This window comes from Lutra lutra, chromosome 12, assembly GCF_902655055.1.
Source record: "Lutra lutra chromosome 12, mLutLut1.2, whole genome shotgun sequence".
In the NCBI taxonomy this organism is placed as follows: Eukaryota; Metazoa; Chordata; class Mammalia; order Carnivora; family Mustelidae; genus Lutra; species Lutra lutra.
The window spans coordinates 69,443,069-69,465,143 of NC_062289.1; the positions used below are offsets into that span (position 1 = coordinate 69,443,069).

A 22,075-nucleotide genomic window follows, 5' to 3' on the forward strand; every position below is an offset into this window, starting at 1 on the left:
GTAAATCATGAACATTTCAACATCCCATGCATTAAGTTAGGACCTTACAGATAGATTACCATGGCTCCACACAAGGTGGCATGTACATACATGAAGCAGTCTGCATATTTCCAGACGGTGGTGATGCCCCACAACAATACACACGCCCTCATGACAATGAACAGAGCACATACAAGGGAACTTTTTCCAGGGTTCAGTCGCTTTGAAATGTGGACAGTAGGGATCACTGCAAACAGGAGGGAATTGTGGGCCACAAACAGCTGAGCTCAGGGGACACTGGCATGACTTCTGGTGGCTCATGAGATTCTCTGCAAATAACGGGAATGTAAATTTAATCTTGATGGTAGTTGCTCAACTCAGTTAAATATACTACATACAACTGTATTGTACACTTTAGAGCACTGAACTTTATGGCATGCAAATTATAATACATTTTTTTTTTTTGGTTTTAGGAAAAAATAACAAAAGAAAAATCTACTGTCACTCTCCCTATAAAGTTATTCTGTGGTCATACAGTCAGGCACTCATCCCTCCAGGGTCTACACAGTCTCCCTGCTTGTCACACACAGTCATGGGGGTGAGCATGGGGAATAGGGACAGCTTTCTGTATCAGGTCCCCATGGTCCTGCAGCTTTGTGTCCTTGTTGATGCTGTGGTCCCCTGCTGAGAAGTAATAACCAACCTTGGCCTCGGGCTACATGCCAGAGATTGTCAGAGACGCCTTGTTCCTAGAGCTGTAGCCAGAGAACCAAGCTGGGAACCCTGAGGACTAGTAGTTCCGAGTATCACGGTTTTGGGGCACCGTGAGAAATCTGTTGGTACCGCCCACAAAACGTGTTCCAACATTGTTGCAGGTGTGGTTGTCATTCTGTCCCACAGAACCTGACATGGAGGCTTTCTGTGTCAGTGCAGACTGTGCCCAGAACCCTGTAGCAGTTGCCCAGGACCCTCCAACAGTCCCACACAGATGAGTGTCTGGTGATTTCCCAAAAGAGGTTCTCAAAAAGAGGCAAGAAATAGCCTGGGGCTCCCCATAATCACTCCCCCTACATCCCAGAACCAGCCACCTGAGCAGAGAGTGAGGAGGGTGATGAAGAGAAGGGTCTTGGACATGATGGATATATCCAGGCTCTGATTCTGAGCTCACAAGTGAGCACTGCACAAAGCCTTTCTTATCCTCTCCCCTTCTGGAAAAGCAGAGAGGAACCACTCATGCAAATCATTCTCTCCCCTGGGGCCCCTTGGCATGAATTTAAGGACAGGTAAATATGGAGAAGGGCTGGGGAACATCTCTTGGACCCCAGTGAACACAGAGCAGAGGGCACAAGGCAAGGTTCCAGGCCTGGGTGCCCAGGTGATCCCTCACCCCAACTCCCAAACCCAAAGGCACAAGCCCATAGCACCCCCTACTGCCTCAGATTCCAGACTTAACCACTGACTTGGAGGGACATCCTGGAGCTGAGCAGAAAGAGGGACACTCTGAACTTCAGCCTGCCTGGCTCACCGTACACCCCCATGTAGTGGCATGGGGTTCTCATCCTCTGGGGGCCCCTCCCTGTGCTACTGGTGCCACAACCAAGTCCTTGTTTAAGAGACATGTCCTCCTCCTCAACATGAAACACCCTCTGCTGCTCCTGCTACTTAGACAGTTGTGTTTTGGGGGACAGAGGTGATGGGCCTCTCAAGAACGATATATCCTACACACAGTGAGACATGTAGAGGGCATGCACATCCCTTTATAGCCTCTTTGGCAGTTGGGGAGGGGGGCTACTGGAGGAAACAGCCAACCTCTGTCTCATATCAGGACCCTTCCAACCTAGCTGACGAACCCCTATAACCTTCTGCTCCATCCTTGATGGCTCAGAGTTCATTAATAACAGTGTGCAGGGAATTCTTCAAGGAGAGACCAGAATTATAAAGAAGCAAAATGTGGTTCTTCTGTGTCTCCTCTCTGAGAGCACCCATAGGAGATGGTCAACAACACAGCCCTCCCAAGATGTACCCAGAAACGCTCAGGCATGAGAGGAGACCCCAGGTGTGAATGGGTCTCCTGTATCAGACACTAGGTTCATCCTGGTGGCACTGTACATTTGGGGACATGGGCTAAGAGTCTCAGGGACATCACTCAGTCTTATGACCCAGAAATTCCTAGATTCAGTCTCATGACCCAGAAATTGCTAAGCCCTCTGTCCTCAGTCTGAGATATATTTTAATGACTCATTTTATGACTCTTAAAAATGATCCATTTCTAGTCCATCAGTGTACCAGACATGGTTGTATTCATGCTCTAAATATTAACACAGTTATTTTCTCCAGTGATGTTATCTAATTCATTCTGCTCTGATAAGGGCAGAATGTGTGTGTGTGTGTGTGTGTGTGTGTGTGTGTGTGTGTGTGTGTGTGTGTGTGTGTTTATTTTTATCCAGCATCTCTCACTTAACATAGAACTGTATGTCTTGGGGCACCTGGGTGTTTCAGGGGGCTAAGCCTCAGCCTTTGGCTCAGGTCATGATCTCAGGGTCATGGGATCGAGACCCACATCGGTCTCTCTGCTCAGTGGGGAGCCTGCTTCCATCTCTCTCTCTGCCTGTCTCTTTGCCTCCTTGTGATCTTCCCCTGTCAAATAGATAAATAAATAAAATCTTTTTTAAAAAGAACTGTATGTCTTATTCATACAAATGCTAATGGCTCCTTCTGAACTTCATATAAAATATCTGATCACTGCCTTTCATGGTGAGTCAGATAAAAACTGAACATTTGCTAATGATCTTCACAAATTTGTTTTTCTCCTTGCAGCACTAAGTATTTTGAGCTTGCTGATACTTACCTGGTGCTCAGTAAATACTTTTGAATTGAAGCACATAAGTCAGTAAATGAAAAAAAATATAAATATCCACCTCTTTAACTTATGTCCAAAATAGGTATCTTAAGTTTCATTAGGATCATCATCATCAACTCAAATCCTGAACCACAGACATGGGTATCATCTTAGAAACATCTTTATACCTCACACAGAATCTCCAAGTAATTCTTAAATCTGGTGCTCCCCACAACAAAAATGACATTAAAATGTCCTTGTTACCCAAAGAAATCTACACATTCAATGCATTTCCTAAGAAAATTCTAATGACATTATTCTCTGGAGAAGAGCTGACATGGATTTTGGAGGGGATTCAGATAGAGATACGCATGACTCATATAGCAGATGCCCCAAATGAGATCCTCATGTTCTCTCCAGTGTTTCATGGCACACTTCAGGACACAAAGCTAGAATGATGGCACATCCTGCAGTGGGCACATTGGTGCCCATGCCATGGCAGGCACATTGCATCCACATGGTCAATCTGGGGTAGCAAGCACAGCCAAAAGAATGCTCCCACCTGGGACAGGCCACATCTGCCAAGAACCCCTATTGATGCTGCCCTCTGCTCTCTGCTGCTTCCTGCCATTGGCATGGGCTCCTGGCTCCTTGGCCAGATGCAGGTTACACATCCCCCTATTGGGTACACCATTACTGCTTGGGATGATGAAGATTCTAGAAATGGCTAGTTGTAATGGGTACTCAACACTGGGAGTATACCCAATATCTCTGAATTGCACATTAAAGAGCAATTCAAACAGTAAATTTTCTGTTATGTATATTATTTTTTTAAAGATTTTATGTATTTATTTGCGAGAGAGAGCAAGTAAGACAGAGCATGAGAGGGGAGACAGTCAGAGGGAGAAGCAGACACCCTGCAGAGCTGGAAGCCCATGCAGGAATTAATCCCTTGACTCCGGGAACATGACCTGAAGCTGAAGGCAGTTGCTTAACCAACTGAGCCACCCAGGTGTCCCTGTTATGTATATTATAATAATTATAAATTATTAGTTGACAATCAGACTGTATTTAAGAAGCTGTATGCATGCAAATATCCTTTACATCCTTACATGTGTTACCCTCTTCTAAATCATTACTAAAAATGTGCAGCAGTTTTTTTTGTTATTATTTTTCTTATAGATTTCACATATAAATAAGAAAAATAAAACAAACATAATTTGTCTTTCCCTATAGGCCTTATTTCACATAGGGTAATTTCTTGCTGGTCAACCCTTGTTGTCACAAATAGCAGGATATATTCCTGGAAAGGCTCAGGGGTGCACTGGTGGAGGTCATCATGTTCATGATGCTGCATTTCCCCATACTGTTTGGATCACTGAAAAGCCCTATAGTGGCAAGAAAGAGGAGGACACAGTCAGTGCCTGTGGGCTCAGGAAATCTGCTGCAGGGGTTACTGGCCCTGACAGTGTCAGCTGTGTGTCTCTCACATCTGTGGGATCTACTTCACCCACCTGTGCTAGAGCAGGCTCAGCATTTTATAGCAGGTCTGGAGCCTTTCCCTTAGCCCCAGAAGCCCCACTGAGAGATCTGCGAACAGACACTCAACATTCCTCCCAGGGCTAAACACCCTCTTCTGACATCACAGTGAAATGATAGAATCCAGCATCTGTTCCAAGTCAGTTGTGCCCCGAGAATGCCTCCTGTTGTGAGTCCTCACTCGGCACCAATTTTAGAGCCTTGTTTCTGAGACATAGAGCTACTCAGCCAGTCCTGAGCACAGGAGCATGGAAGGAAGGAGGGTCTGTGCTCTGAGCCCTGTAGGAACACGCTCCATGCTTTGGAGTACTGTCCACCTGCTTGGATGATCTGCAAGCTCTGTTCAAGAAAATTAAGGAAAGTTTATGTGTCTTTATAAGGAAAGAAAAAATGCGAGCTCAGCGGAGTCTGATTTTTTACACTTGGATCACTAGGCAAAGTTTTTCCATTATCATGAGTTTTTTGTTGTCTTTGTTTTGTTTTGTCTTGTTTTGTTTTCCCCCTGAGAGATCACATAGGTTGCATAGGAAACTGGGAGAAAGGATATTGTGATCTAGAAGCTACTTCTAAGTATAGTCAGTGTGTACTCTATTTATATCAATTTGGAAGAGAGTCAGAGTGCAAGGTTCTGAGCACGCTGAGGTATTTGTCCACTTCCCCATCTGTGTGTGTCACTGTGACCAGCACCACTGTGCCAGACTGCACAGTAATAGTCAGCCTCGTCTTCAGGCTGCAGCCCAGAGATGAGCAGAAGCCCTGCATTGGCCGAGGTGTCCTTGGAGCCAGAGAAGCGACTGGGAATCCCAGGTCCCAGCTGTGTATTTGAGTCTGAGTAGTAGTACAGGAGAAACTGGGGAGGGGTCCCGGGCTTCTGCTGGTACCAGTAAGTATAGTAGCTGCCAACACTGAAGCCACTGCTCAAGGTGCAGGTGAGTCTGGCTGTTGTTCCCAGAGATGCAGAGAGTGAGGACGGCTGGGTCACCACAGGCTGGGACAAAGAGCCTGCAAATACAGACACTCATGGGTGATGGGATTATAAGTGGGAAAAACAAAACAAACAAACAAAAACAAAAAGCCCCAAAATGCTGAAAATGGAAAATATCATATGGGGCCCCCTGTGTCCCTGAAGCCTTTCCCTACCTGTGCAGTGAGATAGGAGCATGAGGAGAACAGGAATCCAGGCCATGGTGACACAGACCCTGGTCCCCACAATGGGCTGGTCTGCCCCAGGCCTCCTTTTCTCCTCTATCCTGTGCCACAGGCAGGGCTGTCCATGCAAATGGTGTCCACCCAGTGACAGCCCAGCCCCTCCCTGAGCCCTGGTGGTGGAGCTCTGTTCTCACCACACATTCAGGAGGATGGTGTTTGGTTTCATCCCCTGGGGAGAGCACAGGGAGGAAGCACCTGCTGAGACCACACAGCTCCCTCTCAGGGGACTCTGCCAGACCAGAGAAGAGACAGCTGCTGAGTCCCCATCAAGGAGAGCACTGCCCAGTTGCCAGGTCATTTCCCTTGAGTGAATGTACCTCAGTAAACCTCCATATAGGGATCACATGGCAGTCCCACAGCACCCCCTGCTGGTCACAGTTTGCAGCAGTCCCAATAGCCCAAAACCCTGAGCGCCCAGCTGATTTCTGCAGCTCCTCAATTCCCTGTGTATACACACATCCATCGTACAATTCTTAGTATGTTTCTCCTGCCCTCTGAAAGTACATAATTACAAGGGTCTATAGTAAGCCACGATGACATAAGACAAAGAAGCAATTAATTTATATGCACAAACTTGCATGTTTCCAGACTCAAAAAGACTTTCCTAGTCTTCCCTTATACCTAAGAACACATTTTGTTTTTCCCTTATACCTTCCCTTATACCTAAGAACACATTTGTCAGATGTGCAAAAATAAATGGAGATAAGCAAATATGATAACCTACACAGTTCAAAGTGCTGGTGTCCTGGTACTGAGCTGCTGGGTGTAGTTCTTGGGAAGGAGCTGGATGGCCCCCCTCCTGCCTTCTGAGTGATGCACAGTTTTGTAGAGTCTCCCTGAGAAATAAATGCTGAATGTTAGTTTGGCTTTACTTTATTTGTTAAATATAAAACTGAATCGTCTTCAGATTTCCTTTATCAGTAAAAGCAGATACTTATATGTTTCATAAAATCTAAGTGGTGTAAAGCTAACTTTCAATGGTTGGGGACAGCTTTACTATGAATTTAATGCTTGTGCTTTCTTCCTGCAAGTTCTCCCTCTTGGAGGAGGGTTGGTCCATGGGATGTGTAAATATGTGCATATATAATTAGTTAGAGGACATTCTAGAAAACGCTGAATCACCCACGTGTGACTCGTACCAGGTGATACGGAACCAGGTTCGGGTGGAACACCTGAGCTTCTTTGAGGAAAGTGTATGGGCTGTTTCTAGGAAAGGCATAGACAGGGGATTTTGTAGGAATACACTTGCTCAGTGTCATATTCTAAAGAGGACAATGCAGAAAACATTTCAAAACATTGCATTGAAAATGTTAGTGGAGATTTCATTTTATTAAATGATGGGTAGAAAAAATAAGTAAATAAATAAATACACATAATGGCTTTTGTTGTCTTCACTAAAATTTACCCAGCAAAAGTGTAATATATACCACCACTGTACCAAAAACTAATGATGTATTTTATGGTAACTAACATAACACAATAAAAAATTAAAAATTAAAAAAAATAAAAGAGTATGTATATATATATATATGTACATACATAAATTTTCATATATGTGTATATATGTGTATGTGATACATACATTTACATATACATTACATATAAATGCACATACATATACTTTATGTATACATATACATTTACATATATATGTATGTACATACATACACACATTATGTAAATTTTAAGAATTGAATTTATATTCCCAGGTTCATAGGGACTACTTATGTGTATCATACATTTCTTGGCAAGAGTTTGTTTTAGGTGTCATAACATTTCTTTGTATTAAAAAAAACATCCCTACCTATATTTTTCATGTTTGTCATTGTTCAGTAGAAGTTAAATGTGGGTGTTAGTGTCTTCCAGATGTTTTCAATGTCTGAGCAGTTGCTTCCATGAACCTTCCCTTCCTCAGGGAAGGATCGCATGGATCCAGCTCAGCTTTCATTGCACAAATAGTCTCCAAACCCCTAACTTTAAAGGCCTTTTACTAAATTCTTGTAATGAGGACCATCAGTCTCCCTTAGATACTCTGTCCTTAAGGCAGGCAGAGGGATCTTCCTCATTGAGCTCAGGCAGGCACCTCCTTTAGTGACTCCCCCATTGCTCTTGGCAGAAAACACAAACCCCTCCTTCCCCAAAGTGACCTTCATGTTCTGGCCCCACCCACCATAAAGCCCCACCCCTTGCTCTCTGATGCCCAGATCATGATCCCAGGGATGGGGCCCTGCATCAGGCTCTCTACTCTGTGGGGTGACTGCTCTAACCACTCTCTTTCTGCCTGCCGCTCTGCCTACTTGTGAGCTCTGTCAAACAAATAAATAAAATCTTTAAAAAAATTAAAAAAATACAAAAGCCTGAATTTCAGCCCCTTCCCTGGTCTCCAAGCCATGTCCTCCTCAGTCTCTGGGGAGATAGGTTTTCACTTGTAATCATAGAGAAAACATGTATTTTGTCAAATCTGAGTGGCAGTCAGTGGCTCTGCATTACTTGATATACACATATCCTCACAGATGGCCAAAGAGAATCTATAAATACAAATTATATATATATATATATATATATATATATATATATATATATATATAGTGTGTGTGTGTGTGTATGTGTGTGTGTACACACATATATATATGCACACATATATGTGTGTGTGTGTCTGTTTGTATTCAAGAGGGGATAAATAAATAAAATATATAGATACATTTTTATATATTCAAGTTAAACTGTAGACAATAGATTATTAGACAAAGAACAGCTTTCACCCATATCCAACACAAGGTCAGGGATATGACTCATCTCGTCTATCTCACCCCTTTTTGTCCCTTGTCCTACTCCCTTCCTGAACATGACTTCCTTCCCAAACACTCCATCATCCATATATGGTATATGAATCTCATGAAATTTAACATATTACCTACATGTTCAATGTTCCAAAAGATTTGTGCAAAAAATCAGGGATGCCAACATTTCTCACATCAATGTATGTGTGCTGTCATTTCCCAAATCTCAGGTGAAAAAAAGAAACTGAGCAACTCTATGATTTCACACACCACAAAATTCTCAGTAAAGCAAGGCTGTCAACAGAGGCATGTAAGACTTTGGGCAAAGGACCACCTGATTCTCCTGGGTCACACATCCTGACCCAAAGTCCTTTTTGTCATTGTCACCCAGAAATTATGGGGATCATTTTGCTTCTGGAAACAAAGTAATTCCATTACATTGGGTGACCAATAAATATAAAATGTATGTTTTTTTTTTTTTTATTGACCTCATAAATATACAAAAACTAGGGCATGAAGTCTTCTAATCTCAGTAGGATAGGTAGATAGTAGAAATAGGTAGGATAGTAGGTAGATAGGTAGGATAGTAGAAACCATAATCTGAGCTGTGTTTGATCCCATACAGGAACATGGGAATGATCAGTAGGATGGGAATAGTGTTAGAGAGAATATTATTACATTTGCCCATGGACCAGGAGCTCTGTGTGACATTTGGTTGTATCAGCCTATAAAAATGATAATCAGCCTCTCCTCACAAGGAAGCCAAGATATCATAAAAGAGTTCCTGATAACACAGTTGGATCTGGAGAATGAGGTTGGGAATGAAGACAGTCCTTCATGCTATCTCAAGCACAAGCATAGGGGATGTCTGAGCCTTGGTACCAATTTATGTGAACAACCAGTGCTTAGTTTGTCCTGTGAAGATGATGGCGACCTCAAATCTGGAGTCATCAAGAGCTTCACAGGGACAGTGACACATGCACATGGGGGGGGGTTCTGATCTGGACGTCAAACTGAATGACCTCAGAGGAACTCTAATAATATATGAAAAGTGATCAGGACAAAGATCCTAACTGTGGGTTCAGGAAAACCCATTCAAGGGATCCCCATGTGCCCGCATGGTGTCAGCTGTAGCAGAGACTCATTTATGGAGCCCATTCCCCCAACTATTCTCCCTTTTCCAACAATGATGCAACATTCCCTACTGCTGGATCATAAGAGGATTCCTGGCTTCAAGCCCACAAAATTTTCCTCTCCTTAACTTCACAACTGAAAGCTCAGATGCCCAGGAAGTATTCCAAGCAAACCCTTCCCAGACCTGTGTTCTCACACAGCATCTCACAACCTAGGGCATCATCCATGGGGCACAGGGTGCCTCAGCCAGTCCTAAGCACAGGAGCCTGGGAGGGAAGATTGGGAGTGTGCTCTGACACCTGGAAGTGTAGAGTCCATGCATTGGAAGACTGTCCACCTGCTGGAATGGACCTTGGGTTCTGCTGAAGATAAAGGTAATGAAAAGCTAGTTTTTCTTATTTCAGGAGAAAAAAGTTAGGCTGCACAGAAACTGGTTTTATCCCACAAGAATAAGCAGGAAACACCAGGGTCATCATGACATTGAAGTAATTGCAGATATTTTTGTTCTGTATATCTTAGACACATCATAAACAAAGTAGTAAATACAATCACATTTTGTGTATACATATTTTTTTACAAGTTTTTCACTGTCATCGAAAAAGACACTGAGCAGATGAGGGTTCAGTCCCAGTTCTCTATCAGCCTGTGTCACTGTGGGAAGCTCTACTGTCCAATCACACCGTAGTAGTCACTCTCAACCTCAGGCTGCAGCCCAGAGATGAACCGAAGCCCTGCATTGACTGAGACAACTTTGGACCCAGAGAAGCACCTTGGGACCCTAGATAGCGCCTCCATTCTTGAGTCTCAATAGTTCCAGAGATAGTGTGGGGGTGCTTTGTGACATTTGCAGAACCAGTAAATGTACTAGCTCCCAACACTTAAACCACTGCACTGGGTGCAGGTGAGTCTGACTGTTGTTTACCTAAATGCAGAGAGAGAGGGTAGCTCGGTTAGCACAGGCTAGGATAGAGAGACTGAAAACACAGATACTCCTGGGTGATGGGGCAATGGTGTTAGGAGTTTCTGGGTCTTGAGGCTGATACTGTCTGGGAGCTCACCCAAAAGTCTGATTTGTCCCTACATGAGCATAGAAGGAGGTAGAAAAGGAGAAAGGTCTGGTATGCATGATGGTGACATAGCCCCTAGTCTCCACAGTTGGGTTGGGTTGTCCCATCCTTGTCTTTTCCTTCTCATATTCCCCGGGGAAGGTAATTTGTTTAAACAAATTGGCACCCCCTTACAGACTTTGTCAGAGTCCATGTGATAACTGATTCAGGACCTGAAGACAGAAGAAGCTGAGGGCATTTCCTGCTCTGAATCAGACCCAGAAGGGGATAGAGGGAGCAGCTGTGGGGACACCCACAGAACCCTGAACAGAAGCTTCTGCTTGGCCCTGAGGGAACAGGCTGCTGGATTTCATTAGGGAGTACAGAGGGCAGATCAGCCTCTGCCAAGGCTTGAGGGTAGGGCCTCTACCAACTTGAGGGTCACCTTGAATGGCCCAGAGAGATGCACAGTGTCCCCTGATGGTTATATGCCTCCCTGCAGGGTCTTTAATGTCCTGCGGTTAATGTCTACACTTGTGAAACCAGCATTCAACAGTGACCTGAATAATTGTGTGAAATACCATCTTGGGTCTGATTTAAAGAACATGGATACACGTCTGTGATTTGAGAGTCCTGAAAAATTCAGGGAATGGTAATCCAGAAATAAATACTCCTGTAAATATAAGAATCTGGGAAAAAAAAATAAAAAGAACATAGAGAAGGATAAGATTATCTCACCCTTGGGACATTTAGGGATCTCCTCACAGGAGGCCTACACTGTATGTCACAAGAGAGGAATGACTGTGTTCTCCAAATGGGTTCACAGAAGAAAAAAATCAAAACAAGGTGTGAAGATTCTCAAAACATGAAGGGAAACAGCAATTTCACAGAGTGGGGAAACCATCTGGTGACAATGTGCATAGGGGAACAAAAGGGTGGACAAAACAGGGCAGAACTGAGGAAACTATGTGGCCGGGGAGGAACAACTATGATAGGAAAATGGGAGACATATGGATGCAGGTGGTTGTGCTCACAGGAGATACTCATGACTGTGGAACATGAGGAACTCAGGGAGAGAAGGAGGAAGGGTTGAGTTTGATGTGGGCATTTCTGTTTTTACTGGCCCATTAGATGGTGCTGCTCTTTACTGTAGTGGAGCACTAGATAATAAGATGCTTCCCTGTTCATAAAAGTGTGGAGGACCTGAAGCATAAGAAAATAGGGAATTCCAAGCTCAGAAATGGTGGACCTTGACCCTGAGAGACAGAATGCCATGACCACAGCCTCCCACTGGTGTCCAGGCTGGGAAGCAGTCCTTGATGCAGAAGTGGACACGTAGGAAGGATAGGGTCCTGGAACACAACCCTGTGCACCATCCCTGTGTCTAAAAGAGGTGAAAAGAGTCCCAGAAGCAGAGTCTCTCAGTCCGGGCTGTCTCCTGTGTTCAGTTTCATCACCATTCCTGCAGTGTGTGTTAGTGACCTCCTACCTTCTTCTCAGGCTCCCAAGTGATTAGCTGGGTGTCCATTCAGGTAAGACCAGCCCCTCTTTGTCATTCCTCTGTAAATGTTCCAGGAAAGGCTGAAGACAGTGAAGATCTGTCTGGTAGTGATTTTGTAGACCTTCATACCCCAGGGGTATCTCAGGAAGAGTCACAAGGATGCATGAGTGTGGAGCATCCAGGGTGATGCTGAAGTGCCTGGGACAGTGGACATAAAGGAGAAGTGGGAATGGAGAAGAATTCAAACTTCTCACCCGATCTACATATCCCCTGGACTTCCAGCCACAGGGAGGCAGAAGTGCAGACTCTCCCTTATTCCCCTCAAACTCTGGGGAAGGAACACTACATTCTGGTCCCCACTCCTCAACTCCATTTCCTCTACTTGGTATCTGTCATGAGGAGCAGGCTAGGAGGACCCACCTGATCACTGAGGTCCTGGAAATGAAGTAAGCTAGACATTAGGCCCACATTCAGGCAGGAGCTGCTTTCCAAGCTGACATCATCCCACATCTCACACGGCCCCTCTGTCCCATTCCTGTGCCCCCTAACTGATAGGAGGGGGGTGATCCCAGAGCATTGAAGCCTCCATCTCCACTGCTGTGGATCCCCTTTCTTCTATTTATGGAGAACAGGCCACACATGGGCCCTCCTGAGGCCTCAGCCTCATGTCCACACTGAGCTCAGAATCCCCTGTGGTGGCTCCTCACTGAGGTCTGTCTCCAGCTGTCTCCACTGCTCCAGTGCTGTCTCCATTGTTGGGGTGAAGAAGGGTGTCAGCTGCAAACCCAGTTCAGAGAACAAAAGGACAATGCCACACTACAGTTGACCAACAAGTAACCCGATCCCATGACCTGCAATCATGACCCAAGACAAAGCTGAGTTGGACACTCAACCAAGCAAGCTCCCAGGTGTCCCTAGATTGTTTTTTTTATTTTTTCATTTTTTGTTTGTTTGTTTGTTTTTTTAGAATGTTATATTCTTGGAATCATATGGAGTATAGCCAATTCAGGTTGGCTTCTTAAACACTGAGCAATATGCACCTAAATGCACTCTATGTCTTTTCACGGCTTGAAGGCTCAGATCTTCTTAGCACTGATCAATAGTTTGTTGTTTGGTTGCACGTCAGTTTGTTCATCCATCACTTCTGGAAAGTCACCTCAGTTGGCTGCTTCCAGGTTTGGGCAGTTATAAATAAAGCAGCTATCAACATCCTTGTGCAAGTTTTTTGTTCACATTGTTTTGAACTCCTTTCAGTAAATACCAAGAGGTATGGTTGTTGGATTGTTCAATTTAGAAAATGTTTACTTTTAAGAAAACACTCAAGCCTTTTTTCCAAGTGACTGTACAACCTGCATTCCCACCAGTAGTGAAAGAGAGTTCCTATCACTAGAAGTCCTGGACAGCCTTTGGTGTCATCTGTGTTTGGATTTTATCCATTCTCATTTGTATATAACACTATCTCATTGCTGTATCATTTTACAATTCTCTACTGATATATGATGTTGAATATCTTTTCTCAAGTGTGTTTGCCATCTGTTTGTCATAGTTGTTCAGATCATTTGCACTTTTTACTTCAATTCTTCCTTTCTTCCTTCCTTCCTTCCTTCCTTCCTTCCTTCCTTCCTTCCTTCCTTTCTTTCTTTTGCCCTTCTTTTACTCTTTTATTTATTTGACAGAGAAAGACACAGGGAGAGAGTTAACACAAGCAGAGAGAGAGAAAGAAGCAGGCTTCCCCCTGAGCAGTGAGCCTGATGTGGGGCTTGGTCCCAGGACCCTAGGATCATGACCTGAACCAAAGGCAGATGTTTGACTACTGAGCCAATCAGGAGCCCCTTAGATTTTTTTTTATGATTCAAAGGCTTATTTTTTTAAACAAAATTATAGATATTTCCTTAAATCACTTTCAATTTGCAGTAGAAACAAATGTGCAAAAGGAAGCCTGTGTCTCATGTTTCCTCATTATCACAATCCTTTGCTACAGGATGGTATGTGTGACAGGTATGCTGTGACTTCCCTGAAATAAGGAGAGACATATCCAAATTTAATATTACTCTCCAGAACTACAGGGATGGTGAACACCCCTCATCCTGCTACTAAGGACTCTTGTAACTATCTCAGTAAATCTTCATGGATCATGCAGTAGCCATTACCACGCTCCATTCCTATAAGAGTTAGACATTCCTCGCCCCATCACTTCCTGAGAAACTATCACTGAAATTGATATATTTTTTTTTTCCATAAAGATGATGGAGAATGCTCTCAGGGGCACCAGCAGGTCAGGAGTGAGGGTGCATAATGGGGTGCAGTGAGGGTGCATAATGCACAAGAAGGATTTGTACTGTGATATAGTTGCAATAAGCTCAGCCCCTTCTGTGCAGAGATTGAAGCTGGGATGGTTTTTTTATAATCCAGAGGGAGGAAATCCGAGGACTAACTCATGGAACCATGCATCAGTCAGTCATTGCATGTGGCCTGCCTGAATTAGTGAATTAGTGACTTAGAATTAGTGACTTGGAGTGAATTAGAATCAGTGACTTTGAGTGAATGCTTACCCAAGGACAAGACCCATAATGTGGATCAGTTGAGACCGGTTGGTAAATGACAGAGCCACAGGGAAGCCACCACTATATGATGACAGCACAGCCCTTGCACTGCTCCAATCCCCAAGCTTCATAACATGAGTCCTGAGAACAGCTCCTCCTGGATGTTTTTAATCACTTACACTGTGGGAAACATGCAAGGTATCATTTGCTGTTGTGAATGACAGGACCTGCTGCTGAAGTTAATCTCAAGGATACACAGAATGCAAATGCGCCTTCACTTCCACTACTCACTCTAGATTCTCCTCCAATTCTGAGAAGAACATGGCTAATCCCTGTGGTACATCTGGTGGGTTTCCTCAACCAAATTTCTTGAGAAGACCGAGCCCCTTCACCTTGTCCTCTTAGAGTTGTGTTTTTGGATCCCATGAAGGTCAACTACAACACTTCATTGACCTCATAAACACTAAGCTAGGTAACAGGACCAGGCCTCCACAAGTGACTGTGGATGGTAAACATGAGCAGATGTAGGCCACAGACAGGGACAGGCAAGAGATGCATCATAGGGGTAGTGGAGGAAGACTAGCCTATCACATCTTAATTTAAAAGAAACTCAGGGTGTCATAATGTTCGTATTTAGCTGCAGAGATTTTTGTGAGAATAACTTTTACAAAGAATTTGACTTTGAACTAGTAGTTTTCTACATTTATGTAAAATGAAAACCTTTAATCACTTCTTCTGCCCAATTCAGTGGCACTATGCGCTCTTACAATGCTGTGCGCCACAAACACTATCTATTTCCAGACCATTCTCATAAATCCAAACAGGAACTGTGTACCCATTAAACAAACCCCCATTCTCCCTTATCCAGAAGTGAATGATATAATATGCAAAAGAGGTATTACAGAAAAATCCAATGATCCATGAGCCCATGGCAACACAAGAAGGAGCAGAGAGCAGCTCCCCTGGTGGCTCTTGGGAGATGTGGCTTGACCCAAGCAAAAGGTATGTTTGATCTAGAATGACCATGTTGTATACAGCCCACCTCAGGCTAGAAGAGTATTGTGTCTTTTGTCAGTGTGTTTGATATCCCCATCTTTCTCTCCCAAAATGTTTAAGGAATCCACACTGAGAGCCTGAGACTCTTACTGGGATAGTGGGTACATGACTCACGCTATCTGTTGCCCTCTCCACAATCCCTGGAAGCTCAACTCCAGAGAGCACACAAAGGTCATGTTTTCAAGCCATTCTTCCCTGGAGGTCAAGGGGAATTGTACCAATCGATGTTGGATTCTTCTTACTAATATGCTCAAGATTGTGTCTCTATATTAATACATGGAATTGTCCTAAAATTTTCTTTTAAAAATATTTTATTTATTTATTTGACTGAGAGAGAGCACAAGCAGGCAGAGTGGCAGACAGAGGGAAAGGGAGAAGCACGCTCTCCACTGAGCCAGGAGCATGATGCGGGGGTCGATCCATGGACCCTGGGATCAGGATCTGAACCAAAGGCGGGTACTTCACTGACTGAGTCACTCAGGTGACCTGAATTTTCCTGTTGTTCCTATTGGGTTGTGTGTCATGTATTTTCTAGGATTAGAAATGTGTTTGGGCCACATGCTCTCTATTGAAAAATTCTTGGAACTTGTCTTGCATATTTGTGAGTATTCTCTCATGATGCCTTCTGCTTTGCTTGTTCTCTGAAAGTATTTTATTACTGATTATATACTGCACATTATATGTGATATATATGTGTTATATAAACATATCAATATATTAACATATAATATAAATATTATATATGCTCATTCATATGTATATACACGCACACACACAGTTATATTTTTATTTTGTATGCAGACTCCCAAACTCTGTAAATGGTGAGACCAGCACAGTCTGACCTGGAAGTAGAGAGAGTGTGGTATGACGAATGGGATGCCACAACACTTGTGCTGGGCTCCTGGAGGAAAGGTAGCAAAAATTTGTCCTGTCCATCTTTTCATATGCCCAAAGGACCTCACTGGCCAGGGACAAATATGTAGGCCAGGGGGAGCTGCCTTCAGAACTAAGCTGTTGAAGCCTCACTTTTAGCCTTGAGACCCCTCTTCCTTACTTTTCTACTATTCTCTCCACCGAGTATCTTCCTGATCCAGATTCTTCATGCAAATGTGTTCGTTCTGTGCGAGGGTCCATCTGCGTGTGCCTGGCCTCAGGTGTGGAGAAGCACACCATGGGCGTGGAGTGAGTAATTCCATGTGGGGGAGGGAGTCAGTCTAAGGCCTCATGTGGCTCCTGTGGTGCAAATGTGGGACAGCCACACTGCAGCAAGGACCTTGCTTGCCCTAGGATATGAGAGCTAGACAGGGATATTCCTGCTGGTCCAACTCAGAACACTGCCCTCTCAGAGCTGAGTATTTATACCTGTCCTTTGAAACCTCTGCATGGGAATGTGTCTCTTCTCCTTCCATTTATTCACTTATACAACCAGTGAACAACATGGATCACAGACATCTACTTAAACCTGGTACAGCCCTATACTCTTACATTTATGGGATCCTCAAATCTTTCCATTTTTTTCCCAATGGGAGCCCCTTGAGTTGACTCATGAGCTCCTTGGCTGCCTGCCATCTCTCTGTGTGTGTGTTCGTGTATGCTCATGCACAATCATGTGTGTGGTGGAGTTGCACTGGTGTGCTTGTGTTTGTTTTAAAGGATTCATCACCTTCTGACACTATAAGGTGCTCCATGTTCATCCTGTGAAATTCTTGATCTGGGCTTTAAATCATTTTTTTAAGTTTTTTTATTTATTTATTTATTTACAGAGAGAGAGAGATAGAGATAGGGAGAGAGCAAGCAATAGAGAACACAAGCAGGGGAGGGACAGAAGGAGAGGGAGAAGCAGGCTCCCTGGTCAGGTACCCAGGTGCCCCTGGGAATTAAATCTTTCTCCAAAGGAGTCTGCATCTCTTCCCAGGAGAGTGGTATTAGAAAGAAAAATGTGGGGAAATGTATCTCCTGGCTATGGGGTGCCATTTCTTCCAGCCCCATTCAGCTGACAGACATATGACATTTAGATAAGTCAATTAACCCAGGAACATGCACATAGTGCTAACTAATTCCACATGCCATTATCTGACAGCATCAAACTAACCATGATTTCAAACTGCCATCTCTGTAATCCGTGACCAAACACAGGCTTCACTCAAGTGTCCTCCCTTGCTTGTATCTGAATTCCCTTTCCAAAAGTGAGGAATCTGGTTCCACCTCCATCCAGCCACTTACTTACTAGTTCAATTCCTGTACATATCACACACTAAAAAATAATCCATATTCCCCTGGGGACACAAGCTTATCTACTACAGCACAGCACTCACATGCAGTCTCCTATGACTTTCCACAGAGAGGCTCCACTCAGGTTCACAGTCACTCAGCTCAGCAGGTTTTCCTCAAGCCTGGCACTGAGGTGGGTTCAGAGGTTTTCACTGAAGGAAGATGGATTTTTTTACATTCCACATTCCACCATGGGCCCACAAATTCCTAAATGATGTTTTTGTTGTTGTTGTTGTTTTGTTTTGTTTTGTTTTTAATTTATAGATTAAGTTTCTGTCATGGGGCTGTACAGCGTTCAGTGGATTCTGGCCTTTCCATGACTTCACAATATCATAGAAAAGAGTTCCCTTGATCAAAAACATATTCCTTTCATCACACATTCAACTTTTTTTCTTCCTTTTGCCCCTCTGGAAACAGCAGATATTTGTTCTCTCTCTTTTTTTTCCCTCTTCCAATATGTGATGTAATTATGATCGTACTATGAAAATTACCCTGTTTTGTAAATGTGCCACATATTGGGTGACACCTTGCATGGTTCCTGGTTTGGGGGATTATATCTGAACCTGGAATAAAGGTTCAGATGTATGCCAATTTGGGGTCACTTTCAGTTTTTTGTAATAATGAATAAGTTTATGTAAACATTTACTTTCAGGTTTTTCTCTATGGAGTTTTAAAAAAAAATTTATAACTGTAAGTTGGGATCTGTTTCACAAAAGTCAGAATACATGACAAACCAACCAGGGATCCTGGGTGGCTCAGTCGGATAAAATTCTAACTGTGATTTCATTTCAGGTCACGGTTTTGAGATTGGGAGATTGAGCTTATGTTCTGGCTCTGATCTCAGTGAGGAGTGTCCTTGAGATTCCTTCTCTCCCCCTTCCTATGCCCGCCCCCTCTGTAAAAATTCATAAGCAAATATTTTAAAGTAAACTACCAGCATTGGCTATATTCTTTCAGATATTAATAATAATTTTAAAAAAGCAAAAAGATCTGACTTAGTCTTTCATGGCTACATAGGAAGAGCCAATGTCCCATGATACTATAAAGGACAAAAGAAATTGTTTCACTTAATTTACAATCAGATGGTAAATAGAAATATGAAACAGCCTAGAAATAAAATGTCCTCACCTGATAAAGCCAAGAACTTTATGTTTACATGAAGACTTTGTCTAGGAATGTGTTGCTCTCAGTGACACTGAGGACAGGAGAACCTCACTCCCAGGTGGTGCCCTGGATCGACCTGTGCCCAGAGCCTCAGCCAAAGGATAAGCAGAATCGGAGGTTAAGCTGAGGAGGAACTGCTGGTGTGTGTCTCCCTCTTTACAGATGAGTAGGTGGGTTCTTGTCTCACTTCCCCACAGGCCTGGAGCACTGTGTGACCTCTGAGATTTTTGTCTCATTTTGTGCAGTAATAATTAGCCTCATCCTCAGCCTGGAGCCCAGTGATGGTCAGGGAGCCTGAGCTGCCAGACTTGGAGCCAGAGAATTTGATCTGGGATCCCTGAGGGTTAATTGCTGTTACCGTAGATGATGGTTTTGGGGGCTTTGCCTGGAAGGTGTTGGAAGCAGGACAGATATTCACCACCCCAATGTTGGAGCTGCTTCCGGTGCAGGAGATGGTAACCCGTGGGCCCAGGGTCCCAGACACGGAGGGAGGTTGAGTTAGCACAGACTGGGCCCAGCACCCTGGAAAGGGGAGAGAAACAGACAGAGTGACCTGTGGTCTAGAGACAAGGGGAGGAAGTGGGACCCAGATTTCTCCCCAAGGGGCCTTCCCCTGACCCTGCATCCCTTTGTTCTAGCATATTAAATTCCTCTCAGTAATATTTATTTAAATACAGTGACAATATATTTGTAAAGCAGCAGGTGGAATCTCTAGTATAGTTTCCAGGTCTGTGTACATTGCAGAGAGAATACGGATGGGAAATTGTGGATAAAAGCATGGATGCAACAATAAACAAAAAAAAAAAAATCCTTATGTTCTTAGTTGAATAAAAGTATATAAAGTTTTTCTGAAATATATATTTTTTTTTGGTCATGAGTTTAGTATTATGGGATTGTACAACATAAAGGAGAGTCCAATATGACATCTGGTGTGGCCCCAGGAGAAACCTCTACCTACAAATTGCAGAGCCTTCACAGTGATGGAATTACCAAACACAAACAGAGCTTCCAGGACACAGAAATTTGGAGTCAGACTCCACTCTCGAGTGGGGACAGCATTCGTCTGCATAGCTTGTGTCCAACATGTTCAGGAGAGAGTAAATGATCATGATGAGAGGAATTAATTCATATCAGCAATGCCACCTAAACCCAGATTTGGACAAATTTCCCACATCTGAGTAAAGGAAAGGCACAAATAAGAGGGACTATGGCCCTAGGCCAGGGATCCTGTGGCACTAGCTTGGGACAGAAGATATTTCACCAGAGGTTCATCCTCTTTGGAGGTATACTAGGTTGGATGAGGGGCTGATGGCCCATCCCTGAGAGCACAGGAAGTGTGTGTCTTACAATGCTACAGGATCTGAGCTCCAGGAGAAGAGCCCTGATCTTGTAGTGATTAGCCTCAGGCACTGAATAAGGCCAGAGATGTTTGGGGACTGAGCTGCCCATGGGGACAGAGACTCCTCTTGAGATTCATGAGCATCAGCCTCATCCTAGGAGAAAATGTGCTCAGAGCACATCTTGGATGCCCTGGTGATGAGACCTCAATTGCCTTTGACGTCCTGTGGTTTCCTTGTTGATGGGGGCTCTGACTCCTGGAGATTGTGACACAGAGGACATCTGGGTGAACATAGGTTGAGCATGCCTTCTCGATGGACAGGGAAGCCCAGAAATCACAGTCCTAGACACTGTACAATCAGAAAGTTAAGAAAGAAATGTGTGTGTGTGTGTGTGTGTCTGTGTGTGTGTGTGTGTGTGTGTCTGACCAAAAATGAGGTCAATTGAGCCACTGTGCCTTTTATACCTTCTACTGAAATATGGCTCTTCAAGAATTTGATTCTGGATTTATACATCAATTTTCTCAAAGACAATCTCCGTGTAAGAGAAAATATTTAGTCCCGAGGACTCAGATGAGAGCACAGCTCTTAACACTACTGAGTCAGAAGTCCAGATCTGTCCAGTGACAAATACGTGGATTTTTTTTTCTCATCTGTCCTCTCTCCAGTGAAGGGCATAGAAGGACATAAAGTAAAAGGCTGCCTAATAGCTCAAAATATGTTATTTCACCTGGTAGATCTCTGGTGTTGTTTTGCTCCCAAAGCATATTTGGAAATCCCTGTGCAGCAGGTGACAAAGGTGAGAACCAGGGGAGCCCGGACCTGGAGAAACACACCAGACTCTACTTCTTAGGCCCCATAGTTCTGCTTGAGCTCACCAAAACTTATGTGCCCTTCTGATCCTAAAGGTTGTGGTGGGAGTCTCCTTGCAACTCTTTCCCTTTCTTAAGGCTGTGCAATCTCATCCTTTGACATAACTCGGGATACAGCAGAACAAAAGGGAGTGTAGGAATTTGAAAGGGCTTCATCCCTGGGATGACAAAGGAGCTGCTGCAAGGGGCAGGGAGATCAGAGACTGGGGAAACACCTGCGCCCTCTGGTGGATGCAGTTCACATGTTGATCCTGGCTGGAGCTGTTGAAATGGTGAATGGAGCCCATTGGACATGACTCCTGTTTCCCCACTGCTCTGATCACTATCCCCTGAATTAGGTCCAGGCATCGTGTCCCCTTATGTGTCCTCCCACCACCTCAGGACAGACTTTGCGCTCTACTCAGACTCCTCAAGGTAAGTCTTTCTATAGCTCCTATGGTTGATCTGTACTTGGTGAGGACTCACTGTCTCTACACAAACTCCTCCTGGATCAGGTTTAAATACAGACCAATGATGGATCTCCATGGACATATGGTCGCTTCCGTGAAAGACACTGGGTCTTTCCTTCTATGTGATTCTTCCCTGTTTCCAAAAGTCTTCACCTCTGACATTCCCAAAACACTGAGGAGATGGAATGCACTTCTCATCACGTTGTGGGTAGAAGCCCCTGTGTGCATTCCCAGAGGGGTAACACACAAAATCTTTGTCACCTGTTACTCTTTTCACCTCCTTGAAACAACAGTTCTGTATTCACTGTGGACAGTGATTCCCTCCTATGATCTGTTCTCCAATCAAACAGACACAA

At 43.9% G+C, this 22,075-nt stretch overlaps 1 pseudogene; it reads right to left on the bottom strand.

Annotated features, from left to right (window-relative positions):
* Positions 1 to 4,970: 4,970 nt before the first annotated feature.
* On the bottom strand, positions 4,971 to 21,618 carry LOC125081788 (uncharacterized; annotated as a pseudogene).
* Positions 21,619 to 22,075: the final 457 nt, after the last annotated feature.